Below are 21,618 nucleotides of genomic sequence, written 5' to 3'. Positions count from 1 at the left end.
ACAATTGCCAGTGTATTTTCCTGCTTGCATTAGAATTCAGTTAGTATGTGTTTTCACCTCACTAAAGTCACTATTATTAGCATCTGTTTTCCTAACAGTGTGTGTTACATCTCATGCCGGTCAGGCAGAATGTAAGGATGTCCCAAGATAGCAGGTAATGGAGAAATCTAATGGATTAAATTAATGCCTGCTGTAGTCTGAACAGCTTCAGCTAGAGTTATCTCAGAAATTAACTTGACCCAATATGTGAACAGAACTGTTATTACCCAGAGTACCAGTGATATCTTCTCTTCTACTTCTGTTATTAAAACTATAATACAGACTTGAGTCCTTGTGAGAGCGATCAAGGAGAGATCTGCCCTCACTGCAGTCAATCAGATGTACCCTTCATACATACAACCAGATCCTTGGCTAGTGTTATCAGCCCAGCTGTTTTCGATACATCTGCAGAATCAAACACCATTCTCTAATGTCCTCCAAGAAACCAATGTTACAGTTTACACAACGCTTTTGGCACATAATTACACGATTTAATGTGTAATCTGTTGGTTTATGTTGTATATGACAGAATGGAAGCTAAGTGTCCAGACTGCCTTGCAGATGGTATGAGGCTGAGACTAGTTACGATAATATGCTTCTGAAATCAGTAAAAGCAGCAAAATTGTTTGACAACTGGATAATAGTTAGATGCATGTCACTCCACCCGATTGATCAAATGCCTGATTACTTTTTTTCCCCACTCTTTCTTTCTGTTTTTCTTTCCTTTGATTTTAATGGGTTTTGGGGCAAATTCATTTTAGTAATGAAGAGCTTACTAGCACAATATGACAACTTCGTCTTTTACAAATGAAATATATCAGGGAGTCTACTGAAACAACAACAACAACAAAACCCAAAGACTTTCTGGTGGTCTGAAGCAAATGGCCTTATCTTTCTAATTTTTCCTGAACTATGATTTGTTATCTTGCAATGGTTACTGTTGTATTTCATTTTTTTTGACAAACTCTGACACAATATTATGTTTAAGGAGTTATTTAATAAAGTAACAACATTTGCTTTGGGGTTACAGAGAAGAAATTTCTGATATTATAGCAGAAAACTTTCATTTCTATGGGAAATCTACTGTATTGTAAAGGCCTTAGTACCAGTATTTTAATGGTTTTCAAATACTAATAGTGACCACTAACACAATCTCAAAGAGAGTGGAAACAGTCTCAGAAGATTTTCTTGCAAATTTTTTGCGGCTTAGCAAGATAGATCTTTTACTTTCATGGTCACTCTACCACGTCCTTCACCGTCTTTACGATTTGGCAACAACGTAGGTGTCAAAACTGATTTGATGTCTCAGCGAGAAGTTATGCCTAAAAGAGAAAGCCATCAAATGAAAAACAATAGACAAAACCCCAATGATTCATTGACACATAATAACAGATGTCCTAACTTTTGAGCCCTATAAATCTTACTCTTCTTAATCTCTTTCCAGGTAAAAATTGGTTGGTACTTGGCTTGCAAAACTGGGGTGTTAAAAATATTCTATGTTAGGACAGCATTTATTTTGCTATTCAGTGGAAAAAAGGTTAATGAAGTACATGCCATACCATTTTCCTAAACTGGGTCATTTTACAGTCTATTGTGTTGTATATTCAGTATTTTAATAAGCTCCTTTCTATTGCATGTCTACTTTCAGTTAGTGCTGACCATTCCAAGGGAGGTCCTGCAATGTATTTGCTTAAAGCTCTGAAGTATTTTAATATTTTCCGCCAAAAGGGGTCTTCATTTTAAGCTAAACTTCAAACACCACAGCAGTTTAAGCTCAAAAAGAGGAACAAAGATACTGAAGATAACAGATTCTAGCAGTCTCTGAGTCTCTTTTGTGCCCTTTGAAAAATAAGACTACCAGAGAGGCAGCTTTTCCCCCCAAGGCATATCCCTAATTTTTTCCAAATGTTGCTTCATTGGAGCCAAACGGTCAGAGCCATCTAAGAATCCTGCTACAGATCCACAGATTTTTTTGTTGTTGTTGTTCATTTCCAACATATTTAGTTGCATTCCTGAAGCTGTAACTGAGATAAAGCATGTGTAAAAGCTTTGTTTATAGACTTCTCCACAGCTCGACCTCAACAGATTTTCCTTCAAGATGCATTAGAAAGAAAATGTTCCCAAGTGTTACTGTTGCTGGTTGCTTTGTGTTATAAACAGTTAATCTGGTTCATTGAAACATTCCTTAGTAGGCAAGGAAACACACTTTCAGCATACCCTTGCACAAGATTTGGCAGGAATTCAACGAATTAGAATTCAGCTGCTGAAGCACAGCCAGCTTGGACTGCTTTGGATATCTATATTTCACTTATCCCGCTATCCACTTTATTACTCTCTACACTCAACTAAAGCTGAAAAGAAAATAGGGAAAATGGAAGGAAGGGAGAAGTCAACAGTTCTGTAAGACTAAAAGTGATGGTCAAGAACAGCTATGATAAAAATTAAAATTGTATATACTTAAACCAAATTAAAGCCCATGTGTGTTCTGTACAAATACCAAGCTTTCCATCTGAGGTTCTCAATCATATATACAAATGAGTTGACTTAACATATGAGTTCATGATGTACTACATACCTATTTACAAAGGTGCTTCAGATATAATTTTTAGGCATTAGTAAGTAGTGTGTAATTTCTTTATGTCTCTTCTGAACTCTTCTCTTTTCTTTCTCCAGGTTCTGTTGCTCCTGTCTTTGTAGCCTCTGTTGAGAAGTTTGCCCAGATTTTTGCTTAAGCCATTTATGCCTGTCTTTGCTGGGATAGCCATTGTATGGATGGTTCTCTACGGGATCCTGACTTTTGTTGCCAGACCTACATAACACCATTGTTATGCTGGGAAACACACTTCTGTTCTTCCTTCCAAAGGTATGGTTAAGAAAAACTGTTCTTCCATGATTAGGCCAGCAGTAACGGGGACCAGTGGCAAATTTAAATGGGCCATTACTGAAACACAGTTTGAGAAACACAGAAAAACAATCTAAGCTTTCTGGTCATAATGAGCTGATTTTCTTCTTTTGTAACAACACATCAGTTGGCTGCCGTAGCAGGTGATACCATATTAAAGGAACAAGAAAGAAAAATGAGCTGAAACCTTTCTGCCCATGAGCTTTGTAATATTAAACCCAGTTTCCTAGTATGCCATGGGTCAATGTTTCCAACATGCAAGCATGAGTCAGTTGGTTTCAACATCATCTTGGTACAGAAAAAAAACCAAACCAAAAACAACCACCAACAAAGTAGACAACCAGGATAACACATAATGCTTAATTAATGAAATGTAGTGATTTCATGATTATTTTTCCATTTGAGGAAACCCATGAAGGCAACTATAGTATCCACACGCTCCTCTCCAAGTCTATTATACTTGTAGATGCAGATCCACATAATGGCTAATCCAGGTGTATGCCTTTGTATATGACCGATCGATGTGTGCACAGTCAATGCATAGTGTACATGTAGTCAGCGTGTATTTGATCATAAGAGTACACATAGTGCGATGTCTTTCCCACTTGAAATATATGTTCCAGTTCAGAAATCTTAGCCTTATTAAAGACATAATAATATTAAAGCATATTGTCCAGGGGACTCGAAAGCTAAGTCTCCATCCCAGGCTTTATTCTTGTCAGTGACTGAGGAATCAGTGAGCAAGACCCTGTCAGAATACTGCTGAACCTAGAGAGGTGGACACCATCATCATGGGTGGGATTGGGATGCCCTTAGCAGAGATCTACTTGGTACTGGATTGTATTAGGATTCCCAGAATCAGGAGAGACATAAGATTTAATAATGTGCTAGCAACTTTTCTGGACTGTGTCTTTCTTACTGGGATCTGGAAGGAGCTGGCACCTCCCCTGTGTAAAACACCAGCCAGCCCCACAGCAACACCTGCCAGGTTTGGCATTGCAAGGCTGAGCTGGGCAGCCAGGTTCACTGGCCCCTGACAGTGACCAGCGTAAGCATCAGTAGCTGGTCCCCACTTTTTAGGTGCTTCCATCTCTGTCTCTTGTTCTGTACCCCCACTCCTTTCTTTTGCTCTGCAACACTGCTGAAGCAGCCTTTTTCTCAGGTCCTAGCGAGAAAGACTCATCTTTGTGCATATTTGGGAGAGTCCTAAATGGATTCTTGGCTCTCAGGAGGTATCAAAAGATATTCACACTTGACAGTTACAAGAGACATTTTAACAGAATCCCTTACTTTTATTTTTCCTTTTCTAGACTACCTTTGCACCCCAAGCCTGGAAACTTGTTCTAAAAGTAAACGCTCTCACCTGTATGCCCAGTTGGGGCATAGATGGTTTGCTCTGGTTTAAACTGCAGGACTGCCCAAAACTGTGCAAGTGAAAAAAGTGTCTTTCCTTAACTTTTAATTAGTTTCTTTCATTCATCTCTCCTCACTATCATTACAAAGCATTCTGGAGACGGTGAGGGAGATTCTACTCCGGGGTAAAGAGCTTTGCTTTCCTTTTTGGCCTCAGGCATCCATTTTAAACAAGGCTCCTATTGCAAGACAGTGGCAGAGACTGATACCAAACATAAAATTTCCCAGAGAGACTATTAAATCCAGGCTGACCTGATTTTAATAGCATATAATATTTCCATGGATTGCAAGTAGGTAAACAAGCTTTGAAAAATACCTTGCATAAATGGACTTTGAAACAGAAAAGACTGATAAAGAGTCAGAAAGGATGCAGAGGCTATTTTCTGGAGGGGAAAATAAAAGAAGAAGAAGAAAAAAAAGGAACATTTTGTAGAGTACCGTTTTACTGAGTTAGAAGCTTTTTGCATCACTAACATGCCATTTCTTGTCCTGGACAGCTTTGCTGTAAGATGCTATTGGAAAAGCTTTTTAAAAACCTTGGCATCATTTCTTGTTGGGATCAACTAGGAAAAAATGGACTTGAAAAATCACATAAGTGTTTTTTCAAACAGTGGAAAGTTTGCTTTAGGTTTAGTCCTCTTTCAGATGAGACATGTGCCAACAGCTGCTAAAATTGAGATACTCCATATTACTCTTTTGTAGATTCTACATGATAAATACAGGAGGGAAATGGGAGTGCTTTTTCTAATAAATTATATTTGGGATAACAATGTAAACTTCAGAACAACAAAGTTCAAGAAATGGCAGTAGAGCAGTGTTTTATAAGTAACTTTTTCCTTTGAGAATTACTCATTAGTCTTGAGTCCAGTATTGTTGGTGACGTGCCTAAAAGTGGCTGATGTTCCAAGCGGGAAGTAACCAACCCATAATTTTATGTATTATACTTTATCCCTTTTACATAAATCTTACCTTGCTTAGACAGCTACTTACTCCTTAAAGAGTAGTCTGTGTGGCACTTGCTCCTGACACTGTGGCCAACCCTGGAGTGTCAGTGTTTTGGTTCAGTGAAAGCTCAATGGAGAGATATTGAGAGAGACCTACAGAGTCTTTAGCAGTCCTGGGTGTAGTGCTTGCCCCCGGGAGCAGTGCTGCTGTGCATGTCTGCTACAGGTAGTGAGCTGCCCAGTGGTCATTGTGCTGTATCCAGTGCTGCAACCTGCACAGTCTCTGCTCAGTACTCCTGTGATGTTTTGTTGTGAGCAGACCATATATCCACTTTATGTTGCAAAAGCATTGCTCCATGCCCAAAAGCATAGATTATATCTACTTTCCCACTTTTCTACCTATGCATATTTACATGCTTGTCTACTCATGTATGCTATAGGCCATCAGTTTTGCATCAGTGCTGCTGTTCCACAGACTCCTACTGGGACACTGTACTGCTGTAGATTTGTAAAGGACGTAATGCTTCAGAATTGGTGGGTTACTCATAGTGTGGGATTTTTTACAAATTCCAGTTCTTGAGTCTTTTCTTACCTTTACAGCACTCATCGTAAACCAATTGTTTTAAAAGTTTTACAAGCTGTGAGCATCTTATGCAGTAGCTGAAGTCTTGTGAGTATATATTTAATGGCTTTTAGTTCCTCAAAGAATATCTAATGTTTAGGGGATTTCATTTCTGCTCAGCTGCAGCATGTGAATATTCAGTCTATTATTTCATTCCCAGCGCATTTAGTAATTGTCACACCTTGGCACCTTCTTTTTTGACCTCTCCTTTTTTTCAGATAGAAGTCTTGTGATGTTTAAGACAATGATTTTCTCTCTGGATCTGGTTCAATTGACATGGGGTCCCTTGGCAGGCAGCTGAGGTCTTGCCTTCCATTAATAATTGTACCTGGTGATATGGCAAAGGTTAGAATGTCTGATTTGTATCTTCTGTCACCACAGAAGCTCTGCCTGATATTGCAGATTCTGCAGGCATATGAAGTAGGTAGGCTTATTTGATCAGGTTGAGTGACCTGTTATTTACGGCATGCTGCTCAGTGGTTTTGGGATGACGCCAGCTTTGGAGAAGAGGTTGTGATGCTTTTGCTGCTGGTTTCAATGTCTCTTCTTTGCAGCTCTGCCTGGGCTTGACCACCTTCCATGTTATGAATCCAGTGCTTGAGCAGGCTGGGATGGACCAAGTGATAGACACAGAGGGGTCTGCTTCTAAACTCAATCTACTGTCCTGGAGATTCTCTCCTTAAAATTGTAGATGCTTTTCAGAGACATCTTCTTTGGGAGAGAATGGAGACTTTCTGATTACTATTCTCATCCACTTTCTATTTCAAATGAAATCTGGTCCTTAATTCCATCTTCAAGCCTGTGTTTTGCCCTGCCCTGCTGGCCAGCTACAATTGATATTCTGTGTATTAGCCATAATATGTTTTAAACAATGTCATGACTTGATTTTCTGAGTTTTCTTATTGGCAACTGCATTTTCTGTTTAGCCTCAAAATGAAGCTAATTCTTCTATGCAATTTTTGAGTCTAATACTGCTGCTTTATCGGTGCTCCTGAGATTACACGTCAGCTGCAATCAACCGCCTGTTGTTTATACACCCTGGCTGCAGGAATGGCAGCTGGCTTCTGCAGCCTGTGCACAAGTGAGCTGAGTATCTTTGCAAGCATTAGTCACACCATGAACAACCTTCCCTTTATTACCATTGCTTCCTAACATGAATTACTATTTTCTTTTCTTGAGGTAGCTGTGGTAACACATCCCAGAACTGCTGTTTCTCATAACTCTTACATCATTGCCTCTCAGCTGCATATTTATCTTCCTGTGAGGCATGATGTGTCTATAGAATATTTCCTGACCGTTGATACATGTGTCCTCAGTTTGTGTGCCTCTTTTCTACTGGATCTCTTTTAGCTTTAGCCTGTGCACATGTTCCATCTCAGCAGTCCTTGCTGGGAAAAGGAGAAGGTGCACCACAAATTGCGTTTAAACAAGCCCAGGGACAGAAGCTAAATGCTATAAAATGTCAGTAATGGGTTTAGCCATATGCGCATTCTTTTTCACCCTACTGGGATTATGTTTACTGCTGAAGGAAGAGGGAGAGGGCTAGGGAAATTCCATCTGTCATAGAAACATACTTCTCTACTGACGTAGTTAGTAGCACTGTATCAGGTGGCATGCAGTGCATTGAGCAGATTTAAAGAGTTCAGCTGAGGCCATCTATTGATTATATAGTAAATCCAACTTTAGAACTTCTAAATTTGTATCAGAGAGGTTCTGGCTGCATGGTGCAGCACAGCAATCCAGCGTAAACTCCCCCTGCCAATTCAGCTTTGTTTAAAAGCTGTAGGTTCAAGCTTAAGATTGTGCTAGCATGCTTTATGTCAGATCAAGTATTGCTTATTCTGACAAAACCAACATAAAAAGCACTCTGTGGTGTGTGCTCTGGCTAATCTGCCCAAAATGCCATGGCCTGATTCAGATCAAATTACCGCTGGGTGATCATGCGGGGCCCTGGCACTATTTGCTGTGGACCTGCAGTGACAAACAGTAGGTAGTAAAGAGTAGCAGTAAGCACTCTTGAGCTTTTGGCAGAGCTCACATGGTGTGGCTATTCAGTCTGCCCGAGCCATGGCCAATGCCATGTAGGGAAGCTGGAGAATCACAAGAACCTTTGAGGCCACTGAAATTAGCATCTTTCTTCTTCAGCCTTAGACAGCAAACTGTTTTGGCTCTGGCCTCTGTGGGAAGTGGTTCCCACTTGTTCCTTGCTGTTTCTGTAAGTTTGTTTCCAGCATTTGAAGACCAGTCCGCCCCAAGTCATGAGAATTCCCACTGTTGCTGAGCTTTTCCCCAGCAGCACTTACAAACATGTGAGGAGCAGACCACAGTTCATGTGAGATTATTACACAGTCCATAGGTGCAGTGTAGTGTGAAGAGTATTTCAATACAGGATAGAGGAGGTAATACAGTTTAGGCATCCCAATTTCTCATCCCCACGTTACAGAGTTCCATTTTGACTCTGTGTGCTGCTGGATCTGCTACCAAAAAAACCCCAAATACATTTTCCCATGGTAACTGTCCCCTGACCATGTCCTTTAAGGAAAAGGGTTGGTTAAAGCTAACCCCCAGAGCAGCTCAGTTTAAAAAAAATAAAAAAAAAAACCAAGCAGAAAAAACCAAAACCCTACAACATATTCTGTGTTGAAAATTCCAGTTTGCACAGGCTAGCAGTCATTATCAGATGTTAGTGACAGGAGTTATAATCTCAGTGCCATTGTGGAATGAGAATTTAGGCACTGTCGGTTCTCTGCCTGCTCCTCTGTTTATCAGGCTCCTTTCCCACCTTCCAGTTGGGAACAGATATTTAAATCCACAGGACGTAGCCACCCTGTTCTGTTAATCTTACAAAACCTTAAACACTAGTTTAGGCTATACATTAGTAACTATTTGCACACTGCTTGTAGTTTGTTGAGGACATTCAAACTGATTTGGATTATTTCTTAAGATGAGATAGCTGTTTGGTTTCTCTCATGCGGTTCAGGTGCAGTGGGGCAGTGTCAGAGTGGGTCTACCGGGTGACTCCCACTGTCTGTAGGCAAAGGTCAGTATTGGAAAGCTGCTTTACATCCCAGCTACATATTCAGCTGAGATCTGTCTTCACAGAGCCATGTCCTTCTTTTTCTGTTGGCACTCCAAGGAACAGAGCTCTGTCCGGTGGCTGTCTTGATGCATGACTCGGAGGTTCGGAAAGGATGGTCTTTGAGTTTGAAAGCTGCTCTTGCATTAAGAGAACAATCGCACAAGCAATGGATACGATTGATTTCGTTTTATTTATTTAATTTGTTTCAAGCTCTTCTGAGCATTTTCTTTGCCTTTGCTTTGAATCCATAATTTTTCTGCCCACTGTGAAGCATGGGGACTTTCTGTGTTAGATCTACCAATACAAACTACAAAGAAACTGACTGGGACACAAGTGCCTTATCTGCCAGTAGAGCCTTGAATCCCTGTGAGGCAGGTAAAACCTATATCCCAAGTGAAGAGGCTGTTTAATTCTCCCGAGCTGTTTGCTGGTGCCTCATCCTTGCTGCGTTCAGTGCTGCAGGGCACAGTGCAGGCCTGGAACACCCAGGTTTTCTCCGGCAAAGTCTAAGCCAAAGCATGTTTCTGGGCTTTGCTTCAGCCACTGAATTCCCACTTTTCAGAATAAAGGAACTACTTGGTTTGTTTATCAGGCCTGGCCTACAGTCGAAAGGTGGTGAGTAAAAAGTGGGGTAGAAGTGATTCAACTAAAGAGAGCAAAATAAGGGGCTTATCTGAGATACTCTTGAGTTTAATTTCTCCGCTTACCTGCTATTGTGATTTTTGGGTCAGGGAGGACTCTCAGACAGCCCCCAGGTCTTGATATCCCGCAGTGCTCTGTCTCGTATTGTGGTGAGTGATTACACGGACTCCATTCCGTGCTCAGTCAGAATCCCCTTGTTGCCCAAGTGAATGCCTTCTGTGCTAACCCAATGGCTACCAGAGCCAATCAGCTTTGGATTCGTGGCTTTGCGGATGCCGGTAATACTGCTTGCCAAACACGTTCATGGTTCCTGTTTTCCAGGATCTTTTGCAGCTGCACGTGTGTTAACGAGCTCACAGTTCTGGGTTCACAAAAACACCACGACCCTTGGCTGGCCCGTGCCATGTCCAGCTAATCTCTAATGTAAATTTCTCATGTGAACAGCAAAGGGAGGAACAGGGTGTAGCACCGTTCTGTCTCGAGCTATACCGTCTCCCACATCTCCCACTTTTTGGTTTAGCCCGGCACTGTTGACAATAATAGCTGCCATGATTCAGGTTCAGCCTTCTGCAGTGTTCTCATCAAGGCCCACACAAACTGCAACACTAAAAACAGACATACAAACACAAAACCACCCAACACTACAAAAATCCACATTTGTAAATTCAAACCCCAAAACCATGTCTTTGGGTTTAATCATTTCAAATTGTGACTTAGATCATCCATTACATTTTTTGCATCACTTTTTACAGATTCAAAAGCTGATCTTGGAACTGTGCATGGAATAATTGAATATCCCCTTCTAAGGCTAAATCAAAAGCACCTTGTTAAGTGCTGCTTGACTCAACTCCAGTCGTTTATTGTTTTATTCCATTTTAGTGCTGTAATACAGAGCCTGGTATGAATATGTTCACAGTCACAAAGCAATTTCATTTGAGTTTGCATGACATTTTGTCCATCTCCTGTCCATATTACAGCTGCTTCTACAGCCTCAAGTCTCACTAGTGTTTGCTCATCTTTTCTTTCCTGGACCTCTAATTCCTGCGTGACGTTTGTTAGAGCCTCCCATACTTCATGTGCTGTTTGTACAGATTCTGGTAAGGCAGCAGTAGCCACTAAGGCAGCAATGAGGATTATGACTGCTGCAATTATACAAAAAATCAATCATCCTAAAAATCTTTTCTGTCATTTACTAATTTTATCCACCTCCTTCTGAAGTATCCTTGAAAAGCGGCCTATGCTACCTTCCCCTTCCCATTCCCTCGTGAGATTGACAGGAACCCAAATCTCTGCCTGTCATCTTAAAGGCACCACATAAGAGATATTATTCATTGTGACATTTTGATACATAAAACAACTAGCATAAATAGGATTAGTACTCATTACACAAAACTAAGCATTACAATTTGTGATATTTAGATTAGATGCTAAGAAAAAGACATATGGATGTGAAGTGCATACCATAACCTGATGGGTGTGAAGAAGGGTCAAATTATCCTGGGAAGGCTTGCTATTGGTCAACAATTGAGAAACACTTCTTTCAAAAAAAGGGTAAAGCCATATGCCATAAAGGTTCATGTGTGGGTGATGTGGTCACATTCTATCTTAAGCTAAGAAGTGGCCCTGATGTTCCCCCATTATGCCAAACAAGACAGTGATTAGTGTTAATGAAAAAGGGGACTGAATGATTTCCATCCCATAATGTGCATTTACGTCCCCAGTCAGTAAATTCTGCCTGCTGACCTGCAATTGTACAATTTCCAATTCTTGGGGACTGCAATCGACGTGATTTCCAAGCCACCATATGTATATCCTGTAATTTGTGTAATGTGCATCTGGATAATTTGAGGCTTCATATCCCAATGTGTTATATACAGAATTATTAGATTCTCGTAATCCTGGGATGGTGACAATGGTAAAATTAATTCCTTTTTCTTGTTTCAGTGCTGTCATATGATATTGAGGTTGCATGCTTACACAAGGTCCATTGTCATTGTTGGTAGTGGTACATATTGGTGGCAAAACTGTTATGTGACATGTGGGCGTAGATTGATTTACTTGCATCCAGTTTTCTTTCTGTGTGGATGGTGGGACCCAAGCACTGCCTGACCACAACATATCATTATTGTCAATTGAAGGGATGCATCCCATCATGTCAGTGGTCAAAATAGTCGCAGATCAATGATATGAGCCCAGTAAATTTGTGCTTATAGGTATACTCATGATTAATTGGGTATTGGTATTAATTATAGGTTATATAGGTTAAGATCAATGTACACAAAAACATAAATCTGCAAACATCACCACATCTATTCCCTGCTGCATTGAGTGTTTAGAAATGATTCATGATTCACTCCGATGGCCCGTTGGTTTTCAGCTCCTGTACTGGGCCAGAATTCTCCCGTGTCTGTGATTTCTTTGTCATTAAGTAAAGCTTTGCAATTTTTGCTGATAACCAGCAGAGACCTGTGGGAAGAAGAACACACACATATTCTCTTCCTCATGTTATTAATTCTACAGGACCTGTCTATTGTGATTTTCCAAATTCTTTATATCATGCTTTTTGTCGAGCTGCAAATGGAGGGACCGTTCCAAATTGGCGGTCAGCTGCTGTTGTAAATAACTGATGGTCAGAACAATTAAAAAAAGTAAGTAGATATAATGCTTTGTCTAACTGTTCCTGTGGGGTAACACTGCCCATAGGATTCCCCCTTTTTTGTTTGTTTAACATAGCTTTGAGAGTCCCATGGACACGTTCAATAATGGCTTGTCCAGTGGGAGAATGCAGTATACCTGTAACATGTTGTATAACACAGTCTTGTAGGAAGATAGAAATTTTCTATGAAACATAAGCAGGATCATTATCAGTTTTAATTGTTTTTGGAATGCCTATAGTGGCAAAACATCTTAACCAGCAGCGTTTCACATCACATGCCTTTTCTCCCACGTGTGCAGTGGCTACCAGAAACCCTGAGAAAGTAGCCACACTAACATGTACATAACGCAGTCGACCAAATGTCGATATATGAGTAACATCACTCTGCCACAATTCATTATCTTGTAAACCACAAGGGTTCACTCCTGTGTATGATGATACCTGTGTGATACGTTGACAGTCAGGGCATGCACAGGCAATTTCTATGGCTTGCTCTCAGAACAGAGCAAATTGTTTACGCAAGGAAGAGGCATTTTGATGAAAGAAGTCGTGAGGTAATTGGGCTTGCTCAAAACTGCGTGGCAGTACTGCTGTCATTGGTAATTTGTCTGCCATAGCATTTCCTTCAGTTACTGGTCCTGGTAGAGTAGTACATGACCATATATGCATTATAAAATATAAATGTACACGATTTTTAAGTAGTGTAGCTAATTTCAATAGCAAGGAAAAAAGTTGTTTGTTAGTTACCTCTTTTATCATTGCATCTTCAGTGCGTTGAACAGTACCTACAACATATGCAGAACCTGCAACAACATTGAGTGGTTCGGTCAAAAACGTTCAAAGGTGTGCAAGGCTGCTGATAGTTCAACAATTTGTGTGGATCCTTCAACGATTAAAATAGATGATTGCCAATCTGACAAATCTGTTTGTTTCCACACAATGACAGCTTTGTGTGTTTTCCCTGACCCGTCCTGAAACACTGTGCATGCTCCTTTAATGGGAACACGAACACATTGGTTCCTTGGCTGCAACACAATTTCAGAGAGGGAATGTAACAGCTTATGTTATAGAAGAGTATAACATATCTCATTTAAATAATCGGTTAGAGCGGTTTGTAACAATAAGGATTTCTTATTTAATACCACAAAGTCATCTTTAGCCAGCGGCAGATAAATAGCATTAGGATAATGTCCTGTCAATTGTCGATGATTCCAACCTTGTGTTATTAAGGACACTATCACGTCTGGTTTTGTAGTTAATGTTTTCATGGTTGTATGAGACAAAAAGATCCATTCCAGAGTCTTCGACTCCTGCACGTTAGCACACCATTGATCTAAAAGGACATAGGGTCAGAAAGAAGCATAAATTATATACAATTCTATTGGTAACTTGGCATTATTCCGGAGGTAAAGGTAGCTGTGATTTTATCCAAAACTTTCTGCAAGGCAATTTTCGTTTCTGGTGTCAATCTTCAGGAAGATAACAAATTTGAGTCTCCTTTCAACAAGGTAAACAGAGGGGACAAATCTTCAGTTGTGATGTCCAAAAGAGGTTGTACCCAATTAATTGTTCTTAGTGATTTTTATAGATCATGAAGAGTGGTAACCTGCTCAACAACACGCAATGGCTGTGGGAACACATATGAAGTAAAGAGTCTCTATGTAGATACTTCCAAAACTGCTCTGTCTGCACCTTTTCCAGGCCTATTTGTAACCTGAAGCTTTTTAATGATGATTCTGATTTAACAAAAGCAATGAACAGCACATTTTGTGTTTCAGAAGCAAGGAGGATGTCATCCATATAGTGATATAAGTAAATCTGTTGGAAAGATTGCTGTACTTCTTTTAACACTGCATCTACGACTATCTGGCAAATCGTGGGGCTAGTCATCATACCTTGCGGTAGAATGACCCAACGGTATCATTGCATAGGTTTGCTGTTATTAATTGAAGGCACAGAAAATGCAAAATGGGCACAGTCATCAGGGTATAAATATAAAGGACCAGTCCTTTAAATCAATAACAAAAAAAAGGCTAATCTTCTGGAATCACAGTTGGGTTAGGAACACAAGGCTGTAATGGCCCCACTGGGCTCATTACTGCATTTACAGCTCACAAATCTTGTAATAGTCTCCATTTACCAGATTTTTTTGGAATGACAAATACAGGGGTGTTCCATGGACTAGTAGATGGTACTATGTGACCTAATGCCAGCTGCTCCTGAACTAACCTTTGCACCCATTCCAGCCGCTCTCTCTTCAACAGCCACTGATCTACCCAAACAGGCCTGTCCATTAGCCAGGTGAGCTTGAGTCACGGCTGGACATCAGTGACTCTTTGTGAAATTTTGTTGTTAATATGACATTCCGCTGTGATAATAAATCTTGTCCCCAAAGATTACAAGGTACTGCAAGGGCATATGGTTTTAATACAGCTTGTTTTTTATCAGGGCCTTCCACTAACAGGGTTTGCACGCTTTGCAGCGGAATCTGTAATTCTCCGACCCCTGACCGCCACAGATGCTTGCATTAAAGGCCAGGTTGCTGGCCATTCATGTTGATTAAGAATAGAAACATCGGCACCAGTATCCACCAGTCCTGTAAAAGGTTCACCATTGATGATGATCATCATCAACATGGGTTGCCCTGCTAATACCTTCTGCATCCAGAAAATCCTAGGTGCCCATGTACTACTGAACACTCCTTCTTGCCTTTGTTTATTGTCTGCCATGATGGCTGGTACGGTGATAAAATCAACTGTGCAATATGCTCCCCTTTTGGGATAGTACAGGGAGGATTTGCAGTCCAGACCATTATTTTAATCTCTCCATTAAAATCGGAATCAGTAACTCCAGGTAATATGAAAAGTCCTGACTTGGTGGTTGAAGAACATCCAGTTAATAGACCACATACGCTGTGAGTCAGGGGGCCATATAGCCCAGTGTTTATAAGGTTTACTGATCCATCTGATATTGTTGTCTCTGTGGCCAAACCCAGCCCGGCGCTGCAGGTTGTGCTGTGTCGGAGGGAATGAACAGTTTTATGCTGGAGTTCACCATGCTTTGGTCCTAAGTCGGGTACACTGACTGTTGTTGAAGGACCCTGTTGTGCATTTTTGAGGCACCAGGTCTCACTCCTCGCTTCCCATTTCCCTGGATTGGATTTCCTTGCTTATCAAATTTTGAGCGACATTGGTTTCCCCAGTGATACCCTTTTCTGCACTTCAGGCACAGCTGCGTAGGTGGTTGTTTCATATTTTGCCTCTGTTTTCTATTCTGGGGACAATCCTGCTTCTTATGCCCCGCTTGATCACATTGAAAGCATTTAAGCACAGCCCATGCCACTACCATCTGCTGAGCTAAAGCAGTGATGAGCATTTTTGCTTTATATTGTTCCAATCTGACATTCTGACAAGCCTTTATAAGATCAGCTATTGTTTTTTTGCCGAATTACATACAGGATCAATTGCTCTCTTACAGTCTCCATTTGCATTTTCAATTGCAAGCGGAAATAGCAACATCTCAGCAGCTTCTTCGTGTTCAACTTGCATCATAATAGCAGTTTGTAACTGACCTAGGAACTGAACGTAGGGTTCCTGAGATCTCTGTAGAATTGATGTAAAAGATGCATCTTGCCGGCCAGAATCTGGCACCTTTTGAAGGCCTTGACAAGTAAATCTGCAACTTGTGTAAGTACTGCTCTTGGCAGTGCAGCTTGTGCTCCCCCCATGGCGTAGTTGCCTTGGCCTAGCAACTCATTTTCTCCCATACCTACTCCAGCAGCAGTATCATCCATAACCTGTGCAGCCACAAGTTCCTTATATTCTGATGTCCAGGCAGTATATTGTGTAGCTCATAGAACCATTCTAAGCATTGATTGCCAATCAGAAGGGGTCATGACATAAGATTCTCCTATAGCTTGTATAAGGTTTATAGTAAGTGAAGTCTGGAGACCATATTTTCGTATCGATTTCCAAACTTCCTTAATAACCTCGTATGGTCAGTGAGCATACTCTGGGGCTTGGTTAGGTTTCTATCTTACAGGTATAGTTTGGAGGATAGAAACATCTCCTTTGCAGAGTGCTTTGATCCTACATTTATCTTCCAATCCGTTCCACTGTCCAACAACATTCAATGGTCCTGTACCTGTCAGAGTAGGAGCAAAACGTGGGGATCTAATAAGTGACATGCATGATACTGATTTCTTTCGCTGCGCCTGCAAAATTTCATCTGCTGTAGGGGTGGTGGCTGCCATAACCTTTACTGGAGTTAGTGGCGGGTATAAATCAGGTTCATCCTCAGGGTCTATGTCCCTGGGATCGTTAGGTTCTGGCGAATCTACCTCCCGTGCTCCCTGTGTCAGGTTAGGAATGTCACTGTACACAGGATGTAATATTTCAAAAGACTGCAGCTCTGCCTGTTCCTGCTTCTGAGAGAATGGAGGAGGAGGAGCAGACGCTTGCAAGGTATCTTCTGTGGGTCTTGGAGCATTTAAAGCTGTATACACTCTTTTCCTAGTAATAATGATTTCCTCAGGGACTTTGAACTGCAAGTCCTTTCTCGTTTGCAATTCCTCCCCCACCTTTGCCCACAAAGAGCTATCACATGAGCCTGAGGAAGGGAACCAGGAGCAATAGTCTCTTATCCACACCTGCAATCTAACCAACTTTAAGGCCAATACCGCAAAGCCTTGTTCTTTCAAAATTCTCTGCAAAATCTCTTGGTGGAGCCTTTGCTCCTTTGTAGCTGACTGACCCATCTTATAATTGCTGCAGCTGCTCACCTCAGTCGTCCAGTAAAGGGTGATGCCTCTTGAGAGCACACGCATGTGTATGTCCCCTCCATCTCAGCTGCAGGTCCACCACTAGCAACGAGTTTCAGTTCCGAATGTCTTCAGGTCCCTGTTTGGGTGCCATTTGTGGTGAGTGATTACACGGACTCCATTCCGTGCTCAGTCAGAATCCCCTTGTTGCCCAAGTGAATGCCTTCTGTGCTAACCCAATGGCTACCAGAGCCAATCAGCTTTGGATTCGTGGCTTTGCGGATGCCGGTAATACTGCTTGCCAAACACGTTCATGGTTCCTGTTTTCCAGGATCTTTTGCAGCTGCACGTGTGTTAACGAGCTCACAGTTCTGGGTTCACAAAAACACCACGACCCTTGGCTGGCCCGTGCCATGTCCAGCTAATCTCTAATGTAAATTTCCCATGTGAACAGCAAAGGGAGGAAAAGGGTGTAGCACCGTTCTGTCTCGAGCTATACTGTCTCCCACATTGTATGAGGCTGTCACTCTCTTTTAATGATCATATCACTTAACAACCTCCTGGATAGCTCCAGGGGACAATTTGGAGTACACGGATTATACCATATTAAAGCGCATCTGTACTATTAAGATGCCTGTCCTGGGTGACAGGCAAAATCAGAAAGCAGAAGAAAAATATTGGTCAGAAGGGCTTCGCTTAAGCAACTTGTGTCACTACTGAGTTTGTGCAGCTGATCTTTTTTACTGCTGTCTGCCTTTTGGCCATTTGGAGAGTTAAACAATAGACAGTGGTACAGTGCAGAGGTATGTTATATCTTCTTGAACTGCCCTAACAGTAACCACATTGTAAAATGGAGCCCTCCCTCCAGTTCAGCTGGTTTTAAAATATATATATATATATATATTAAAGAGCTTTAATTGTGAGAAAGACATGCCAAGAAAAGTCAGGGTTGATGCAGCCTTTAAAGGTACCAGATAAAAGTGGGATTAACCGTCACTGATGCTGGAGTCCTCAATCTGGGTCACACAGGAGGTGGAATCCTGGAGGTCTTCTCTAGCTGGCTGAAAGGATGACAAAAGGTGGTCTTGACCCCAGTGACTCCTGAATTTTGCCCCATGTATGGTGCCTTGTTTTATGTGGAATGCTTCAGCAGCGTAGCTACAGACTCTTCTCTGCTAAGCAGAGCCCAACACAAAACCTGCCTGGGAACAGAGTTGTGCACCCGAGTGCTGCCCCTCAGCCTGCCCTGGGTAGGGGTCTCAGGCTACGCCTCGGGCAGCCCTGCGTGAGCCATTAATAGCCCCTCGGACTGCAGCACAAAGCACACATGGATGTTTTCCATGTTGATTGCTAACCTTAAAGCATCATAATCATAACCTGTTCTGAAAACATAAGTGATTGCGCTGACTGGGCCCTGGGTGTTGAGCTATTCCTGCCAGGCACCCAGGTTTTAAGGGCATAAATAGAAGACCACACTTTTCCCTAAAAAATGACCTGAAATATCCTTTGATAAAACCTTTGGAAAATTTATGTGTGATATTTCATTGTTTATGTTGACAGCAAGAAAAAGAGGTATCCTCAAGTTCTGACTAAACATGAAAGATAAAATTGCATGCAAAAAAAAGGATGTGGGAAAGGAGCTTTTCATAACAAAATCCTTTTTCAATGCTACCTATTTATGGTATTTTGGGCCAATTTCATGAAGTACTATGGTTAGTGTTTAGGTTATTGAAAGCAACAGATTTGTGGGAAATAGTAACTATTGGGGAGATCTTTTGGAAAGAGGGAAACTCCTTAGAATGGGTTAATATAGATGTTACCCAATTCACTACTATAGAGGTATGTTTAGAATCCATATTTTCTGAGCACGTCACATCATAAGGTTCTTGTTCTTCTTTAGTATTTATGCATATAGCCTCACATTTTTTTCCCTTATCGGCTTTCTCATAGTTACTTTCCATGATCTCTGTGACTATTTTCTATTAAATCTGTGTTTGTGTTATTTACAGAGACTTCAGTGTTGTTTCCAAGAAGTCTTTCATGTTGACTTCTTTATTTGTTGTAGTTTATATTTTTCTTTCATGGGTGACTATAGGTTTTCCCGAAATGACATTCCAATTTTAACATTGCAATATAATGTCATTGTTAAAATGTTCATAAGCAAGAAATGCACAATGGTAATTCAAGCCTCGGGAAATGAAGAGGAGGCTATTATAAAGGAAGCGGCTCCTCTGAGGACAGGCAGGATTCAGTGCTGCAAGAACTTGCTTCTGCCACCTTCACTCACCTTGAGCAGCCCATGATTCCTGAGAGGCCACGCTCTTTCAGATGACTCGGGCTGCTTGCCCAGTGAAAGACTGTTCAGAGGGGACAAGGGGTGATGAATCTAAGAGTCTGCTGCCTAGAAGCTTTCTGAAAAGATTAATTACTCTGTGAAAGAGCCCAGTAATGAGAAATGATGTTGCTTTTGTCGTAGGCTGTTGGGTCCTGGATGGTCATTCCCATTTTCTAGGGCTAACCCCTAAAGTAAATAGTTTTCTTTTTGTTGACTGTCAGCAGCTTGTCACTGTGCAGTGACCTGGATGTGCAAGTGCTGTGGATGAGAGATCTTGTGGCCTCTGCCAAATCTGTACAGGGCATGTCTCCCACTCCTCAGTGCCCCCTGCCATCGGTTCCTTTCAGTCTGAAAGGAAGGAGATGGAGCAATTTGTCACTACTTGTTTAGAAGCAGCTTTGCTGCTTGACGGCCAAGTCATTTCTTGTTGGCCTTTCTTTTCTTACCTCTGAAATTTGCTTTGCTCCACTCCTTCTCCTGCCTTTTTTTGCCTTTTTCTTTTCTCTCCTTAACTCCTCCTTTCTTTACAGGATATGGATTTACATGTGCCTGCATGGACACACACACACACACAGAATTTGAGTAATGTGTAAAATCTACTTCTGATAGACGCCTACAGACCTTCCCATTTACCTAGTTTTTCCCTCTATGATTTTGTAGTATTGCATGGTCTACTGTCAGTCCCTGACTAATTGGAGTTGTCATGACACCAAAGCAGCACTCATGCACTCTTCCTAGTATTTTTGTCTTTAGTTGCATGTATTTGTTATTCCCTTTCTAAGAAATATGACAGCACCTCCCAACTCACTGTTTCTTTGAAAATTACTGATGTCAGTGTATGAGTAGTGATTTGCTGTGCAGCTGCATTCAGTCTTCCACAAATAATGATGAGAATGCTTAAATTAAAAATCCTCAATTGTATTAGAAAAATTGCCTTGGTCACATGAGAACTTTCACCTGGTGACAAATTTGCCTGTGTATCTACAGACAGCCCTTAATATACGCCCCAAAAGATTAAAAAGTCTGCAAAGGGAGCAGCTGAGGCTACCCAGAAGTCTGGTCCTCCATATCCCACAAAAGTCATTCTTTGTCCCTGCTGTCACACTCCACAGCACAGCCATCTTCCTCGATGACAAGACTGCTGAGTGCAGTTTGCCTCTGGGAAGAAAACCGGGTGTACAGACTCTATTCTGTGTACAGCTACACAACTATTTATTTTGCAAGTGGGTGCCCCATGACGATTCTTCATGAATAAAAAGGTGCAATGAGGAGATTCTCACTGTGACGAACCCTGCAGCGTTTCAGCAGTGCTTCCACAGCTGATAACTGAAGGCAGTCGGTGGGAATCAAACCTTAGGCTTATCAGCCTAATAAAGTGGATCGTAATGCAGCACTGTCACTTTTTGTCACTGGTTCTTTTAGGGACTTTCTTTCTTGTGGCATGATCCAAAAAGGTATCAGCAGGTGACTGCTCACAGAGCTCTTTCTAACCTAGGGTTATCATAGTGACCCGTTGCCACCTCTCCAAGGCAGCTGGCCAGGAAGCATGCCACTTTATCCCAGCTGAATGGAGAAGCCAGGGATGTTTTCAAAATGAAATACAGGCTCAGTACTCTCTGGGGCACATGACAAGTGACAGGACAAGAGGAAACGGCCTCAAGTTGTGCCAGGGGAGGTTCAGATTGAATATTAGGAAAAATTTTTAGACTGAAAGGGTGGTCAAGCATTGGAACAGGCTACCCAGGGAGGTGGTGGAATTGCCGTCCCTGGAGGTATTTGAAAGACATGTAGATGCGATGCTTAGGGGCATGGTTTAGTGGTGGACTTGGCAGTGCTGGGTTAACGGTTAGACCTGATGATCTCAAAAGTCTTTTCCAACCTAAATGATTCTATGATTGTGTGTATGTTCCAGGATTTACACAAGCTGAGTTCTTGGGCACACATTTCCAAAAGGCTTAACCTCTCACCTTGTAATGGAGTGTTTCTAAAGCAGTCATATACTATAGTAAACAAAGCCCAGCTCTCCCATCACAGATCATGTGATCTGAGTACATGATAAGAAAATGAACAGGTGCAAAGCCAAAGGTAGCATCCAGCTGAGCCTGAGAGTTTGGAATAAGTATAGGAGTAACCGCAGTATAGGGACAATGAGTCAGGCATTATGTGCATGGGAAGGCATCAGTAAGTCTTAAGCAGAGATCTGAAGTGACTTTGTGAATTTTCTTTA

At 41.5% G+C, this 21,618-nt stretch overlaps 1 protein-coding gene and 1 long non-coding RNA gene across 3 annotated transcripts in view; one reads left to right on the top strand and one right to left on the bottom strand.

Annotated features, from left to right (window-relative positions):
- Positions 1-1,016: 1,016 nt before the first annotated feature.
- On the bottom strand, positions 1,017-21,608 carry LOC308070067. The gene is made up of 2 exons (XR_013930606.1): positions 9,707-21,608; positions 1,017-1,361 (listed from the first exon to the last, which is right to left on the bottom strand). It is a non-coding gene; the product is annotated as an uncharacterized lncRNA (long non-coding RNA).
- The window catches only part of RNF150 (ring finger protein 150), a 222,449-nt gene continuing 202,185 nt past the window's right edge, over positions 1,355-21,618 (top strand). For both annotated transcript variants that reach the window (XM_080403070.1, XM_080403069.1), the window contains exon 1: positions 1,355-2,902. The gene's annotated coding sequence lies outside the window, so the exon portion shown is untranslated. The remainder of the gene's footprint in view (positions 2,903-21,618) is intronic.

The sequence above is a fragment of the Falco punctatus genome (genome assembly GCF_963210335.1).
Source record: "Falco punctatus genome assembly, chromosome: 1".
Taxonomy (NCBI): Eukaryota; Metazoa; Chordata; class Aves; order Falconiformes; family Falconidae; genus Falco; species Falco punctatus.
The sequence above is the reverse complement of the archived record's forward strand: the minus strand, read 5'-3'. Positions and strand labels throughout refer to the sequence as shown.